General features: G+C 36.7%; 1 pseudogene; it reads left to right on the plus strand.

Annotated features, from left to right (window-relative positions):
• Window positions 1–10461: 10461 nt before the first annotated feature.
• On the plus strand, window positions 10462–11372 carry LOC148094390 (tetraspanin-5-like; annotated as a pseudogene).
• The last annotated feature ends 7219 nt before the right edge of the window (window positions 11373–18591 follow it).

Here is an 18591-nt window from a genome sequence, read left to right on the forward strand (position 1 = left end):
AGTGCATGACACCTTCAACCATTCAGTCATGAGAGCTAGAAATCTAGGAGTCTTCATCCTAGGTCTCTCTCTTTCTTTACCAGGCATATCCAGTTCATCAGAAAATCTCTCTGATATGTATATTTCTCTTTATGTTCATCATCATTATCATAATTCAAGCTACTATCAACCCTTACCTAGAGTGTTACAACTGATTCCCAGAGCTTTCATTCATGTGCCATTCCAGTATTGAATGATGTAGTCAAAACATATATTGTATCATGCCAACCCAACACTTAAAATACTTTAGTATCGTCTTTGTTTTTAGAATAAAAGAAAGCATTTCCTAATGTGTCTTCTAAGGTTAAAGTTGTCTGGTTCCTATTAAGCCTCATGCCGTACCACATTTCCTCTAGATCAATTGTTTCCTAAGTATTATTTTCAGACCAGCAACATAAACACCACCTATAAAGTTGTTACAAATGCAAATTTTTCAAGCCCCACCCAAACCTACTAAATTAAAACCTCTGGTGGAGTGGGAGAATCGCCAGTGTATTTTATCCAGCCCTCTAGGAAAGTCTGACTCATGACAGTTTGACAACCACCACTTCAGATTCCATTCACTGGGCACCATCCACAGTGGCCTTTTCTTTTCATAGAGGTGGCCATGCTGGGTCCTACCCCAAGGCTTTTGCGTATGTTGTTTCCTCTGCCTGACATGCTGTGCCATGTCTCTGCACTTTACAAATAGTTATCCCCTATTTTTCTTTTAGATCACAACCCATTTATTGGAACTCAGTGGGTAAAATGTCCCTTTGCTTTCTCTCATAGTCTCTTTTTTGTAACACGCATTACGATTGTAATGTTAGGTATATTTTTAGGTAATTGTGTGAGTATTTTCTGCCTCCTCCAGTAGAATGTAGGCTAGTGATGTCCAGACAGCGCTTCTTATTGCTCATCAATTGTACCTGAAGCATTTGATACATGGCTTGGCAGAAACTCAAATATCAATAAATATTTTAAATGAATGACTATAGATTGACATGTCTATGAATCTAAATGATGTTAGTGTTGTTCTCAGGGTAACTGGATTATTTTCCTTTTTACATTTTTCTGTATTTACGTTATCTTAAGTGAACATGAGTGTGCATTATGCATAAGAAACAAATATATTCTAGGGGAAAACAACTACATGTTAAATATTCATAAAATATAAAGAACAACAACATGTTAAATATTTATAAAATGTAGAGCCATAATTAATTTCTAGTTATAAAGAGAATTGTCCTTTTTAACAGAAAATTTTACTCACTGTGATGGTTAAAGTTTTGTGTGAATAGGCCCTGGGATGGTTAAACATTATTTCTGGGTGTGTCTTAAGAGATTAGCATTTGAATTGAGGAACTGGGGAAAACAGTTGACCTTCCCCAAAGTAACTGCATCAGCCAATTCCTTGAGGGCTTGAATAGAACAAAAACACTGAAGAAGGTTGAATAATTTTTACTTCGGGCTTGACTAGAAAGCTGGATAGAGTAACCATTCTCTCCTGCCTTTGGCCTTCTAGCTTTCAGGCTCTCAAACTTGGACTAGAATAGTCACCGTCAGCTCTCAGGCTCTCAGAACTTCAAACTGCACCACCTGCTTCCCAGGCCTCCAGCTCGCAGACAGCGGATGCGGGACTTCTCATCCTCCGTAATCGTGTGAGACAATTCCTTATAATGAACCTTATTTTACATATATCTTACTGGTTCTGTCTGTCTCGAGGACCCTGATAATATATTCACCAGTGCTACTGAATTTAATTTTCATGATATAAGTATCAACAACTTATTTTTAGCTGAAGCTATGGTCTCCCCAATGGACATTAAAAGTTAAATGATTTAATAATACTTTGTAAAACTTCACTTACATATTTATATATACAAATGGGGACAATTAAAAATATATAATTAGGATTATATAATGATTATATATGTAAAATATATATTCATGTGTATATATATATAACGTATATATGTAAAATTAAGAACATAGATTATTATAACAGTACCCAGACTGAGAAACAAATTGTTACCAGCACCCCGAACCCTTCATGCTACTTCCAGTCAGTGTCTGTTGAGCATTGTCCTAGACTTTTTAGTAGCATAGACTGTTTTTCCCTATTTTTGTGTCTTTTATATCAATTGAACCAAACATCCGCTCTTTAGTGTCAAGCTTGGACAGTGTTTGTTAGATTCGCTTATCTTGTATGTAATTGTAGGCCATTCATTCTTAATAACAAATGATAGTTTGTTGTGTGAATAAGGATTTGTTTATTCATTCTATTATCATTGGGCATTTTGGTAGCATCAGGTACTTTGGTAAGTGAGAATTTATTAAAAATAGTGTGTCTTTGAACATTCTACATGTGTTTTGAAGAACATTTGCACTTATTTCTCTCATGTATATACCCAGGACTGGAACTGCAGTTGTAGAATAGTTATACATATGCTCAGCTTTCAGAGACACCATCAAACTGTTTGGTAAAATACTTGTATAATCTATACTACAGACTCACCAGCAAGTTGAGTCCTGGCTGCTCCACATTTTGCCAACACTTGTATCATCAAATTTTTAAAATTTGTCCACTGTTTTTAGTATTTCTTTAATAAATTATCAAGCCAAACATGTTTTAAGCATTTAATAGAATTTTAAATATTGAATTCAGCTTTCCAGGACCCAGTTTTATAAGTATAAAATATTTTAACATGAATAATACTAATTCTTTGAATCAATAAAAATATCACTACCTCCTTCTTTTTATGGCTGAATAATACTCAATTGTATATAATATCACATTTTCATGATCCATTTATTCATAAGTAGATACTTGGGTTACTGTAACTAATGCTACCATGAACATGGGGGTGCAGATATCTTTCAAGTTAGTGTTTTTGTTTCCTTTGGATAAATAACCAGAAGTGGGATTGATGGATCAAACTATTTTTAATTTTTTTGAGTAACTTCCATACTGTTTTCCAAAGTGGCTACACCAATGTACATTCCCACCAACAGTGTACAATACATTTGAAAGCTGCTAAAAGAGGAGATCTTAAAAGTGCTCATCACAAGGAACTAAAATTATAACTATATGTGGTGATGGATGTTAACTAGGTTTATTGTGGTGATTATTTTGCAACATAAACTAATATCTAATCATTAAGTTGTGCAGTTGAAACTAATATAATGCTCTATGTCAATTATATCTCAATAAAAATCACTAATTTCTAAATGCATATATAGTGAAAATATATATCTAATCTGAGTGCATGTGTATGTATGTATGCAAGTATCAAATATATGTGCACATGCCTACACACACATATACTGTTATTTTGAAGAATATCTTAACATAGTCTGTCTTTTAAACCAAGACCCCATATGGTTCACCATTTCATTATTTCCAATAGTGTCAGAACAGCATAATTGTTTCTAACACTGAAATCCTCAGTAACTTTAGCAATGACACCATCTATTTATTTGAAAGATTCCCATTGAAAAGGAAAGTCATTGCTGTCTTTTTGCTATAATTCTAGGAAGTCTGAGGCAAATGTCCCCTCTCATTTAGCCCTTTTTTAGACACCTCATCTTTTATGGCCTCTAGGCAAACTTCAAGATTTTTTTTTTTAGGCTACTGAAATTAAACTAATAGTGTGGGTTGGAATAATTTTCAAAATTATAATGGACACTAGTAAACCAAGAAGTTCCTCATATTGAGAAAATCTAGGGCAGAACTACGTTTATATGACACTAGGAATATTAGATTTAAAGCTTAAATTTATTCAGACTAGTTTCTTAGTTGTCACTAAAATCTAAGCTTGGGGAATTGCTGTGTAGATAGGCTAGCTTTTCTAACCTCTCTATGAGGAAATCAAATTTTTCACTATTCAACTTATTAATAATAAACCTGCCAGTCTGCTTGGGAGAATGTTTTCCAACTTCACTGTCTTAAAGAATTCAGTATCCATACTACCATTCCAATTGGAGCCCTTACTCTGACCTGGAAAAAGCAATAGATTTCTAATAGTTCTCCTCATTCCAGGTAACTCATCAGTCACATTCATCCTATGTGTCTCTGTCAGATTAGCTTTCTAGATACACTATTTCCATGATCCTCTCCCAAGAACTTTTGATGTATTACAAAATCAAATTTGCTCAGTCTCCTCAGTCCATTCTCTAACTATGAAAACTGACTTTTCACTTATACTCTCATTTTTCTTTCCATTTTCTATAGGAAGATACTCTGAACCACTCTTTGATCATCAAGTTGAATTTTCCTTGAAGACCAATCGCCAATGCCATGTATTCCAATTAATCTTGCTGGATTCTTCCAAATGATTACAATCTCTCACAATCAAAATTTAAATGATATTGTGTATAGATACCTCATGAAATTGATCATATTTTACTTAAATTCATAGCTATTTTCTAGAATCAAGTTTCCTTAGAGCTCATATATTCCAACCATTCTAATATTTATTTAATACATTATACTGCTCTACAAAATCCTTATCAAGACTTCAGGACATTTCAAGACATATTATAGGCTTCCCATTCATTCTCACTATAAATACCTTAGTTCATATTCTTGTTACTATTAAAATATTGATTTAAATATAATTGACATATGCAAAGGAATAAATGGTATTGTTTCAATACAATCAGCTTCCAAAGAGCCGAGACAAAAGATAGTGTCACTTAATTTTCCTCACTGGGAGAGATACAAAGTTAACCAGGAACCACCCACTTGACAAAAACAAACATTAAGAGATGATTCCCAGACCTGAATGAGAAGAGGTAGTCTGGATGCTGAAAAAACAACTTCACATACACTGAATGAGAAACACATACAAAAGTACCTCTTCACTATCAATTATTCTAATTATCAGTACCTCACTATGAACCCATAAAATCAAAATTAACATTTTAATCAAATTGCTTATAAAAACAGGAGCCTCACAAATCTTATTGCTAGAGTCCTACATATCCTAGGTAAGGCTCTATTTACATTTATTGCTATATTTTTTATTTATATTTTTGCTATATTTTTATGTCTCTTATCCTCTATTCTTAATTTTTCTAACATGATTCTTTGTGGTTTTTTTATGACTTGGTTTCCATATTAAGAATTCTCTTTTCAGTGTGTCTAATTGGATGGTAAAGCCTTTCTTTGGTATCCTATATTGGTTTATTTAATTTTTTAGTTAAAGCATATCTCTTTGTTATTTTTAGGACTCTTCCATATCCTTTTATAATGTTGAAATATTCTGAAATACTCAACTTGTCTTTTTCCTCTTCATGAATAGTAAGCATTCCCAGCCGGGCGTGGCTCAGTGGTTGAGCATTGAACTTGGATCCAGGAGATAACGGTTCGATTCCCGGTCAGGGCACATGCCTAGGTTGTGGGCTCGATCCCCAGTCGGGGGTGTGCAGGAGGCAGCTGATCAATGACCCTCTCATCATTGATGTTTCTCTCTCTCTCCCTTTTCCTTCCTCTCTCTGAAATCAATTAAGACATTAAAAAAAAAAAAAAAAAATAGCAGGCGTATTATTTAATGAATTATGATGTCTGGACCTGTTTTGGTGAGATTGTGCTATTTCTGTTCATGGTTGACTTAAGAGATGTACTCACTTTTTCATGTAACTAGTTAATTTTCTTATTTTGACATTCTTTATTTGAAATATTTGCTTCTAAATATAAGTTAAGAGTAAGATTGGTAGATTTAGATTTCTTTCCAGCAGTCACTCAGGGACACCAACAATTAGAAATTACTTTATCCATCTTTAGGATTAGAAGTTTTTGAAATTGGGTTACATTTTCTACTAGGACAATTCTATTTCTATGTTATTTCTTTTTCTATGATGCAACTTTCAGGGTCCTAACACAAAGCACACTGGATTTGTCATAATCCACAACTTGGCTAGCTCTGTATTCAGACTTTCACTCTCATGACACTGGAAATATGTAAAAAAATACTTCTTAGGTGCTCAGATACTCACTGGTCTTTTCCAGACTGACAAACATCCCCAGGGCAAAAATTGTCTTTGAATGCCAGACTCACTTCTCTAGATCTCAGCTGTCTTCTCCTAGACCTTGGCTTGGAAACATTTCTAGGTTCTTTTAGTGGAAGAATTGTTCCAAATTATTGTCCCACCATTATAGAAAACAGAAATCCTTATTCATTTTCTAGAAAAAGTTTGCAAAGCCACTTTTCTTCTCTCCAATATAATCAATCAAAAACTGAAATTCAGAATTTTTATGTTACTTGCCTGAAGTCACCTAGTGGTAAGTGACAGTTAAGACTCAATCTGATGTCTTCAGATACTTGTTTTGTGTGCTTTTCTTTAAATCTGACTTATTCCTATAATGTTTTAGCTTTTCATTTCTATAGTTAACTATGAATATGTATAACCTTACCACTAGACTTTTCTGTTTTCTAAATTGTAGTCACCCTATTACATATCTTTATTCCATATGTTATTTAGCTTTTTGTTTATTTATTTACCCAAATTTCATTGTGAGGCTGGTAATGTGCAAAACTAACATCTAGTAAAGTGCTGGATCCAGAATAATGCCAATGAGTATTTGTTGAATAAATACATCAATAAATATAGGGAATATATTATGACAATGGAGTCATTATTTTAGAGAATTATTCTTATTTTATGGATGATTTTCCCAGATATGTTGATTAGTATTGTGAGATCAGGGAGGGGAATCTGGCAATACAAAGAACTGGCCAAGAGGGATAGTAGCTAAGTCACTTCATCTTAATCTCTCGAATTGGGAAATGATAAAATATAATGGAATATATACTCCTGTAGGTCTTATGAATGGTAGAAAAACTAATAAACTGGTAGAGCAGATTATATATTCTGAAATTGTGTCAAATTATGTCAAAGCAATTGGTTGATTTCATCATATTAGTGAACCACTCAATACAATTTATACCTCAGAGTAGATGGATTTATTTATTTTCTTTTGTGTTACTTCCAGTACCTGCTTTGTTCTTGTGTGTTTGGAGCTGCAAAATTTAAGTGTAATATTCATAATAGTGTATCCAATTTGGAAATTTTATACAGAGCATGAATTTTAAAAATTCAGCTTTCACCAACTTTTATCCTTTGTAAGATATAGCTTGTGGGGGAAAAATATGACTGAGCCAAATTTTTGTCATAACACGCCTTCCTAACACTCTCTTCCTGTTGAATTTTAACTGCTTTTCCCTTGACATTTCAAAGTCATGTGTTCTGATTTAAAAATCAGGAGCTAATTTCAGATTTTCTTTACGTAATTTCAGTTTGTTTTCTGTTCCACTTTTGCCTCTCTCTTTTTCAATTACATATTTTTCCTTTCAAGATTTACTTGTTGCCTGGCCGGTGTGACTTATCAGCAGAGCATCGGCCTATGATCCAGGAGATTGTGGTTCGATTCCCTGTCAGGGCACATGCCCCGGTTGCGGGCTCAATCCCCAGCAGGGGGCATGCAGGAGGCAGCCGATCAATGACTCTTTCATCATTGATGTTTCTATTTCTCTCTCTCCCTCTCCCTTCCTCTCTCTGAAATCATTAAAAACATATTAAAAAAAAAAAAAAAAAGATTTACTTGCCAACACATCAGTACTTAAATTTTTAAGTGTTTTTTTTGTTGCTTCATTAGACATTTGCACTAATAGTTTATTTATAAAACGAAACTCAGGAAATCCAGAAAGCTCTATCTAACAAGAAAGAATGAAAATTTTTAGTGTATGAGATTTAGCATTTTTTATGTAGAGGTGATGCATTTCTCAATTAAGTGATATTCTATTTTGGGGAATGCTAAAAATAAGAATAATTCATTTGGAAAACACATTGTTTCATGCTAAATTTAGGAAAGCTTTGAATGACATGGATTTGTCTGGCTTATTTACCCATGCTTTCCACATTACTTACAGCAGTGATATTCAAAGTGGAGGATGCTCATCCTAGTGTGCATACAAGGTGAGGCATTGGTATGCAGAAGGCAAACATGAGAACCTCTTTTCATATTTTTATCTTTCATCTCATCATTTAAATTTTTGTATTTTCTCTATATTGAATACCAGAGAGTACTGCATCTTTGTTCAACAGATTAAAAAGCCCAAATATCATGAAAAGCCTTTAACTTGGGTAACCTTCAGAATGAAGGGGCAGTTGTAGAATATTAATATATAGGGTAAAATTGTTTAAGCACCATACAAGGTTTTTGTGTCTCTGTAGGAAGAATATATATATTTTTTTACTTCAAAAAGCTGTCAGTGGAACTCTGATAATGACACTTACTGTCAAACTTATCATACCTCAATTATGGTAACACCTTCTTTTGAAGTTCTCTTTTTAACATGAAAAACACAATTTATTATAAAAAGTCTTTCCATAAGCTGAAAATATTCAAAGGCCTCCAATAAGCTGCTCTTAAGGGAACTGTAGGCAGGAAAACCTTTATATTCCTACTGTGAACAACTTCATTTTACTTTGCTGTGAGAATAAATCACAGGAAAAAGTGCAACTTGAAGGACATGCAGCCATCATATAGAGCTTCAGAGCATTGGAACCAATCCTTTTGATGCTCCCTGAAATCCCCTCCAAATCTCCAAGGGAAGGTTCTCCCAGCTCCTCGGGCATTACCTTGCCATTCTTTGCTAATCCACTTGTAGTTGGTTCACTTACACCTTTTCTGTTTCATGCATTCTTCCCGATCCTTGTTTTTCCAGCTTTCCGTTGCTGCCCACTGCTAGCTCTTTTCTTATTCTCCAAGTCATCTATGAGGCGTTGGTAAAGACAGATTCTTTTATCATGACTGTATTTTAGTTTCTCTCTCCTCTGAATATTAATCGCCAGGAGGCTGAGACTATTGTTACCTTTAGGTCTGTGTATTTTCTATGATTTATTTTCATCTATATTTGTGAATACCTGCAAACCATGTTGTGTTCAACAATCATTGCTACTCATCTTATGTACTTATTTGCTATGGAGCCAATGTGTGTGTGTGTGTGTGTGTGTGTGTGTGTGTGTATGTGTATCATTACCCTTTTCTCAAAGTAGCCATTTGAACAAAAATATTATATGTACTGCCTTCCATTCCCTTGCCTTTCTTTCACCCCCCAGCTATGGTCCTACTTGTGTTGCCTTTTCCATGGGCCACATTAATCAAGAATGTTTCTTCCCTGTGAATCCCGTTCTCGATTACTCTGGAAATTCTGTATTCTTCCTTTTGTTATCTGACTTAAAAAAAGAATGTAGATATATATTAAATATAAGCAGATATTCCTCAATCAAAGAATATTATCTTGCTTATAGTCTCAGAGTTTAGAGAGAAAATATTGACACAGGACATTGTATCATCATCTATAAGTGTGTTTGTGCCACAGACCACTCAAATATATTTTTGGATTCTTGGGTGAACACTTGACGATATTGCTATTTTGAGTTGGGCCTAAGAGAATTTATGCTACTCTTCAAATGCAACTAAAAAGTATCACATACCACAAATCTCTCCTTTGCCTACCATTTTGTCATACCTTCCATTTGGTAAAAGTAGTTATCCATTTTTCAAAATAATTAAGTTTCCTCCACACCAATAAACAAGCCTCTGTAAGCTATTTTCCTGTTAGAATATCCACGTTTCTTGTTGGTTAACATTTTTGCAAGTGATGATTCCTGTTTTCTATATGTCTGATTTCCTATATTTCCTAATTCAGGTGTTACTATCACAAAACAGAAATAACATTATCCCTCTTGTATCTATTGTAGATATTGTTAATCATGATACTTGTTCACATTAGCAAAGTTAGGACTACAACTCAACCTTGCAGGTATCACTACCCATTTATCAGAGTGGCTTGTCAACTAAAATGTATTAGCCATCTTTGTCACAGACACTATATTTTGCAAACATGCATCTCCTAAAATCTATACTTACTAAGTATTAAAGTAGTGTTTACATTTACATATAAGAGCAACATATATTATATTAAAATTTTTATTCATTATATGTTTTTGAAATGTTTCATATTCTTGGTTTATAAATAAGTAGAAAAGGGGAGGCAAGAATAGAGTATAGGCTTCCTCTATCATAGCCTTTCTTTTATATCAGACTAGACTGAGGAGATGCAAGTTCTTTAATTTTTCAAAAAATTTTCCAACAGTGATTAGACCATGGAGTGAAACACCAGACTCAATTTTCATTTGAATGAATGCAAAGCCAAAGAGGGAAAGAGGGGGCTCGCTGCACGGGGAGCGTGTGTAGAGGGGAAACGGGAGAGAAAGCATCTGTTCACTAGGATGGAGTCGACCTCTGACCTGTGCTACCTGTAGACTGCATGCAAGCCAACTGCCCAAGTTCCCAGGTCCCAGCGCTTTGACCCCATTTAGTTCTACTAAGCAGTTTTGGTGCATTTTGATTAACATCAACCTTGCTTATGGTGATTTTTGGGAACAGCATTTCTTAGAATTAGACTGTGGGCATGGAATGAAAAATTTTTAGGTGGAGGTGAGAGGCACAGTGACAAACCACTGGCTAATCGCAAGTGAGGTGCTGAGGGTGAGGAGAGACTCAGTTTTCAGAACAAGAGTGCCTGTCACTGGTCCTCAATGGAGTTCTGTCCAACATCTCTTTCATCACCAGTCTCGGTGGCTTTGACTCGGTTTGGCTCTTCCTTGTGGTGGGAAGAGTGATGTTCATTTTGGGATTTGCAGGGTGCATTGGAGCTCTACAGGAAAACATGTTCCTTCTCAAGTTTCCTCAAAGACCTGACCCTGTCAGGCCAGGGGAATCGCTGAGGGAAAGTCCAAGAGCTAAGATACTGTGAAATAGTAATGGAGCTTTTTTGTTGATGGAGGCCCTAGAACGACCCTTTTCTGTGTTCCTGGGAATCATTTTCTTCCTGGAGCTCGCTGCTGGCGTTCTGGCAATTGTTTTCAAGGGCTGGATCAAAGACCAGCTGTATTTCTTTATACACAACAACATCAGAGCGTACAGGGATGATATGGATTTGCAGAGCCTCATAGACTTCACCCAGGAATACATTCCACTGCAAGTCGGGAGAGATGCGGGCGCCCTTCTCCTGTTGCACTAAAGATCCTGCAGGAGACACACTCTGTGGCTATGATGCCAGGCAAAAGCCAGAGGGCGACCAGCACATTGTAATCTACACGAAAGGCCGCGCCCTCCCGTTTGAGAAGTGGTTGCAGGACAATTTAACAATCGTGGCCAGTGTATTCATAGGCACTGCATTGCTACAGATTTGGGGGATTGCCTTACCCAGAATTTGGTTAGCGATATTGAAGCTGTCAGGGCTAGCTGGAGAGCAGAGCCCCTGCCACAGCTGCTGTGAGACACTGGATGGACACAGCCTTCTGGACCCTCCAGCATGTCCAACCAATCCCCCCTGCACGGACCCGTCGCAGAGGCGTCCTGCAATCCCACCTGAAGGGGCTGCCAAGACCTTGTTTTGGGGGGTAAAACAGAAATGCTGCTTTCTGACAGAATTAAAAAAAATATATCCAATTTGAGAGTCATTGCACCATGAATCTCTACTGTAGCCATGAATTTATGGATAGTTAGATACTTACCAAAAGAAGAAAAAGGAGGGGGAGGGCCCAGATGTATTTGAATGTGGGGGAAAGTCTCGCTTTCCGCCTGAGTAGTGGCTGCAAGAGGCAGCTTTGCTCTTCCTCACACCGGGAAGGGACCACCTCCTGTTCCAAGGCCTGAAGAAGTGCATCTTTCCTTTACCCGTGAGGGCTGGGGGGTTGCACCCCTGCACTGCACATTCCAAGGAACTGTGCAACTCTCATCCCAAGAAGAAAACAGCTTGACTTTGGGTCAGCTTTTGTGATTGCATTCAGCAAGTAACGTGCGTGGGAGCCTTTGGTCTCCTGATAAGAGAAGTGTATTTCGTGTGCACTGAGCAAGAACATGGGGACACTTTGTGATGCTGAATTTTAGCAAAAGAGCTCCTTTTTTCTAAGTAGGCTTGAGCTTTATTTATCAATGAAATCCAAGGAGTAAGTGAGGTTAATAATGAGGTATTAATTAAATCCTCACTCCAACCCACCAACTTAGGGGTTGGATTCTTTGAAAACTCTGGGACTTGGGCTTTTTTTTTTTTTTTTTTTTTGTCTCCCAAAAGCTACAGTTTCTCTTACATTGTGAATTTTTTTACAAGCTTGAATATTAATTTTTTTTGTGTAATCTCCCTGCATGGCCTGAAGCCACCAGCTTCTCTTTCTGCCATATTTCCTACAACATTTATAGATGTGGTTTGGTTAGCACTTATTTGATAAGGTCACGGCCTTGAGAGGTGTGGTGAGTCCTCCCTGGCTGGGAAGGGACCAGCTGGGCTGTGGCAGATGCTTCTATGGACTCAACAATCCCTTAATCGTATTGGTCGTCATGACCTCTTCCATCCTGCCTCTTTCTCTTTGAGTGGAATTAAACCCCGTTCCAGAACAATGCTAAAAAAAAAAGACAGAGAGAGAGAGAAAGAGTAAGCAGATTACTTGGATCTTTTCCTCTCAGTGTTCTCTTTCCCTACTGCTCTTCCTACTTCTTCCACATATTCATTTAAAAAAATTAAAAATAATTTCATAATCAGAAATGAGTTTGTGGTGACAAATGCTAACACTGAGTCAATTCTTTTCTCCTGACTAGTCATATTTACTTTAGATTATACAGCTACAAAACTTAAAATACAGGGACATCTGATGGAAAAGGGTTACCACTGTGTCACCTGAGACATGCTTTTATTTTAGCTTTCAGGATAAATTATAACTTAGAGGAAACTAGAGAAATCTTTTAACTTCTGGTTTTCCCTTTTAGTGAGAGCAATCATGGAGAAAATTATGATCATTTTCTAGGACACTCATTTAGATAACACAACCACAGGAAGCTACTCCTGGGCACATATTTTGCCTGAGAAGAAAAGGTCCAGTGCTACCTACCATGTAACACTTTCTTCTCTTCTCAAAGGAAAACATAGACAATAAAAAAGATTTCACAAGAAATTAAAGATGCAAGGTCAGGCTGCCCAAAGGCCTTCAGAATGTTTTTCAGGCTTGAAGAGTACCTGAAATATTTTCCCCCAGTTCTTCAAAAGGGAGAAATGGGAGAGACTTTGTTATGAGCAAGTCACCTAAGAACCATCATTATGGGTATAAAACATCAAAAGAGCAACTTATTGCCTGGCTGGCATGGCTCGGTAGGTGAGCATCACCGTAGGATCCAGGAGATCACAGTTGGATTCCCGGTCAGGGCACATTCCCAGGAAGGCAGCCCATCAATGACGGCTCTCTCATCATTGATATTTCTGTCTTTCTCTCTCCTTTTCTCTAAAATCAGTGAGATATATATATATTTTTAAAAGTGCAATTTTTCCCCACCTTGTAAGGTTTTATGTTGTTTCTGTTGTTGTTTTGCAACTTATAAGTGCCTGGTCATGTTTGGAACTTAGAATGTATGCAAATATGAGTCTATTTTGAAAGACCAATCTTGGGGACCAGAATCCTGAAAATGTTTCTCTAGCTGGGATTTGTTGATGGCCTGTATCAGTTACTATTACTATGTAACAAATAACCCCAAAGCTTCATGACCTAAAACAATGGAGATTTATTTTTTCTTATAATTCTGTGGGTTAGAAATTTGGGTAGGGCTCAGCTTGGTACAATTTATGCCCCACCTGGTGGTAGCTGTAATCACTTACTCAATACATACTACCTGGGAATCTTTTTAACCAAATTCACATGGTCATTTAGTATGTCTTCTAGAAAGATAGAAACATCGATGAGAGAGAAACATCGATTGGCTGCCTCCTGTTGGCCCCCTGCTGAGGATCAAGCCCACAACTGGAGCATGTGCCCTGACTAAGAATGGAACCGGTGACCTTTTGGTTCATGGGTCGATGCACAACCACTGAGCCACACAGGGCAGGCTAGACATATATTTTATCTTCTTTGTTACAGCAGTGATATATCCTTTCTCTAGCCTCCAAGAGCAATTTATTCTCTGTATTCCAACCCCCCCTAACATTCTCCTCACTTTTCCTCAGCCTCGAACTCACCCCCTACAAAGCCATTAGCATGTATTTTAGGATTTTGCTATGGTGACAAGCTATTTCTGTTATCAATTTTTTTCAGTTATTTAATTCTGGGTAAGAACCCCCAAATGTGGTGGCTTTAAACAATGCAATAAGAATTTATTATTCCTTATGAACATTAGGGTTAGAAACTCAAGTAGCACTCATTTGGGTGGCTCTTCTGCTCCACTTTGCATTGGCCAGGGCACCTCATCAGCTGCATTTGGACAGTGGCTTCAATAGCCTGGAGGGTCCATGAAAGCTTTGTTCACTCAATTATATAGACAGAGTTATACAAGCATTATTCCCATGCTTGGTGCCTCAGTGCTTCTCCGTGTGGGCTCTCACTCTCTCTACTTCCTATCTAGTCATTTAATAGTCTAGCTCTACCTTCTTTTTTAATATTTTTGGGTGTTTTTAGAGAGAGAGGAAGGGAGAGGATAGAGAAATAGAAACTTCGATGAGAGAGAAACATTGATTGGCTGCCTCCTGTTGGCCCCCTGCTGAGGATCAAGCCCACCACTGGAGCATGTGCCCTGACTAAGAATGGGACCAGTGACCTTTTGGTTCATGGGTTGACACTCAACCACTGAGCCACACAGGGCAGGCTAGCTCTAGCTTCTTTACATCCTGGCAATCCACTTCACCAAATCGAGCAAATGCAGAAGCTGCCAAGCCACTGAAAAGCTAGGCACAGTGTCAAAGCAGGTCACATTTCCAGGCCATGTCCAAGGGATGGGAAATAGACTTCACTTCTTAAGAGAGGCAAGCATGTGGGTACAGGGAAGGGAGAAATTGTTAATAGCCATATTCAGAGTCTGCCTATAAAATGTTCTAATATGTACAGTAAATTCCATTAAAGGCTCTAATTTCCTCACTTCAGCTGAGTGACTACATCCCTGTTAACTAACCCAATTAAGGAAAGTGAGCATCTTTGAAAACCAATAGGACCTGCCCAATATAGCACATTTTCTAGCATCTAAATATTTTCATATGTCTGAGTAGTTTGTGTGCAGAATTATACTTGAGTTAAATATATATGTGTACATATATACATATCTATATTTAATTCATCAAAGTGTATTACTTAGAAGGATGTAATCCTATTTTAGAAGCCCATTTCTTACAAAACTGTTTGGTTTATATTTACTTTTGAGTAAGTCTAATTTAAAGCCATGCCATTCTGCTTTCAATAACAGCTTTTAACTCAGTGTCAGAAATCCTTTGATCTAACTACTGATCACCAACTCAAATTCTTGGAATACTGACACTCTTCCTTCAGTATCCCCAAGTGCCATTAATACTAGACTTGTATTGAAGGTTTAAGGGTAAAAGAACAAAGAATTTGGTAATTAAATTCCAACCTTACCAATGCTACAAATAAACCTGTAATTCACTGCCACAAAAAAATTCTCACTAGCTACGCCCCACACTTTAGCCTTAACTTCTGGCCACATTCTCAATGTGCATACTTTCTCTTCACAGAGACCATGCTTCCCTCCTGCCCCTCTCAGGTTTTCTACCCAAGAAGTTGCCACAGAAAACAAAATAACTGAAGTCAGAAAACTCCTGATTTGAAATCCTCTCTTAAGTCTAAGACAGGAAATAAATCATTAGCTTTGCAATATGATGTATTCCAGTGAGCAGCTAATCATCCAGACAAATGACAATGTTCCCCATCTCCTTTCTTCCTTTAAAAAATAAGTTTTATTGACATGTAATTTACATGCTATGCAGTTTACCCATTTAAAGTATACAATTCAATGTTTTAGTGTACAACCATCACTACAATCTGATTTTAAAACATTTTCTTTTCATCTCCCCTAAAGAAACCTCATACCCATTAGGTACCACTCTCCTTTCCCCATCCCTACCCCGTCTTCATCTCTAAGAAACCACTAATTTATTCCCTCTCTGTATTTGCCTGTTCTAGGCATTTTAGATGTGATTGCTTCTTTCACTTAGCATACTATTTTTGAGGTTCATCTATACTGCAACATAACTGAATACTTCATTTTTATTGCTAAATAGTTTCACATTGTATGGATATACAACATTTAGTTTATCCATTTAGTTATTACGAATAATGATGTTAAAAACATCTGCAAATAAGTGTTTCTATGGACATGTTTTCTTTCTTATTGGGCATATACCTAGCAGTGTGATTGCCGAGTCATGCGGTAACTCTATTGAAACTTCTGAGGAACTCCCAAGCTGCCTTCCACAGTAGCTGCACCGGCTTTCACTCCCGCCAGCAATGCGTGAGGGTTCCAGTTTCTCCACAGCTTCGCCAGCACCTGTTATTGCCCATCTTTTCGCTTCTAGCCATCACAGTGGGTGCTGAAGTATTCATTTTCTGTGAAAATTTTAAAAGTGCTTTTTCTGTCAAAAGTAATGAGATGGTTACTAGCAAGGTTAGACTCACTTCAGTGACAAACAACTCAAAATAACTTTGGCTTAACAAAATAAAGGTTTACTTCTTGTTCACATCAGAGTATAATGTGGGTAGCAGAGTGGCAGGGAGAGCAGAAAATGGGGCTGCAGCCAGCCGGGAGCCTTCCTTCTGCCACTGCTCCTGCCACCCTGCCTACAGAGAGAGGCATCCAGCCGTCACGGAGGTCTGCTTGGGAAGGGTTAGGACATGGACTATAAATGGCATAAATCATCTACCCACATTTCAGTTTGCAGAATTTAGTCATCTCTCTCACCACACTGCCAGGAAAAGTCACAAATATACTCTTGTTAAGTGCCCAGAAGGTAAAGAAATTAAAGGTGAGGAACACAACAGATTTTCTCTGCCACCACACACAAGTCAGAAATGCGTATGAAACAGTTTTACTTAATGTTCTTGATAACAGGAACTTCAGTTTCTAATATTTATTTTTCCTTTTTATTGAACTTATTAGGGTGAAACCGGTTAACAAAATTATACAGGTTTCAGGTTCACAATTACACAGCACATCGTCTGTACATTGTATTGTGCGTTCACCACCCCAAGTCAAGTCCCCTTCCGTCACCATTTAAGCCCCTAAGCCTTCCTCTGCCTCCCCTCATTTCCTTCCTCCTGGCAATCGCCACACTGCTGTCCCCATCCATGAGTATTTTTCTTTTTTTTTCTATTTTGCTCAATCCCTCCACCCCCTACCCAGGCCCACCCCCAAAGGCTGTCAGCCTGTTGTCTATATATGAGTCTGTCAATATTTTGCTTGTTAGTTCATTTTGTTCATTAGATTCCACAGATGAGTGGAATCGTCTAATACTGACTGATAGAAACCCATTGTGTGATCTGGGGACAGTTGTTAAATATTTCTAGTGACAGGTCTTCATCCTTAAATTAGCCCTGGTATTCATATGGCTTATATTCCAAATTTTTAACTGCCTTTTGGTGTAAAATAATTTTTAAAACCCATATTATTGTAATGTAATTTAATGGCCTCTGGAATTGTTAAATAATCTATTTCACACATTGAAAAAATCCTCTGTGAAGGTTTATGTTTTTAAAACTCTCTAAATCTGGTGTTTAAATTATTATTATACTGGAAAGCAATATTATATGCCCACATTTAAAGTTTATTAGATTATTTTGTACTGAACTGTTGTTTGCAATACAGATTGTAACCTGATTGTGTCCATAAATATATTTGCCAAGCTTTTAAACTAGTCTTATTGGCTTTATAAATACAGAATCTTCACTGGTTTTATAATAGTCTGTGGTGTAAATCTTGTATATTCAAATTTTATATGCAGATATATTGTATAGATCATAATATGATTACCAGACCCTACACAGTAACTGTTGTTCATAAATTTTGCTCTTCATATATTCAAATTTTAATTCTTTAAATTTAAGAAGCTTTTTATTCGCAGATAGACAAATTGAATTGTTTTTTCTTTAATAGTCATGTGCCGTACAGACTCTTTGAAGTATGTTGTATTTTTTTTAAAGATATATATATTTCTATTTCTACTAGGATGGACTAATAAATATTATTCCATAGTTACTTAATGTTTTTTTACCTTTTACTTTTACCTTGTCTTCTTAACTCCATTCTTCTGTGTTAGAGTATACCTTCAAAACTTTACCAGATAACAAAATGAAGAAAAATATAGTGATGTGAACAAAGATTTTTTTTAAACGAAGGGAAATACTGAGTTACTCTACAAACAAAAGTATTTGTTCCTGGATTACATACGATTTAGCCTAAATAAAACCACAGAAGGTAATACTGAACTGGAAGATGACCTATTGTAAAGTTTATTGAACACAAGGTAGTAAGCATTATTGCACACGATTCTGTGGATTCTACTATATCATTACATGAAAAGGGAAACTGTACAGAAGTTCAGGTGTAGCTTAATTTACCATAAATGTGTGTTAATAATATAATTTGCATCATTTTAATTGCTCCAGAGAGTTAAGAAACGTAAGGCAAAATCCAATGTCATTCCTAAGGTAATTCTGCTTATTTCTCTGTAAAAT

This window comes from Miniopterus natalensis, chromosome 1, assembly GCF_054644295.1.
Source record: "Miniopterus natalensis isolate mMinNat1 chromosome 1, mMinNat1.hap1, whole genome shotgun sequence".
Lineage (NCBI taxonomy): Eukaryota > Metazoa > Chordata > Mammalia > Chiroptera > Miniopteridae > Miniopterus > Miniopterus natalensis.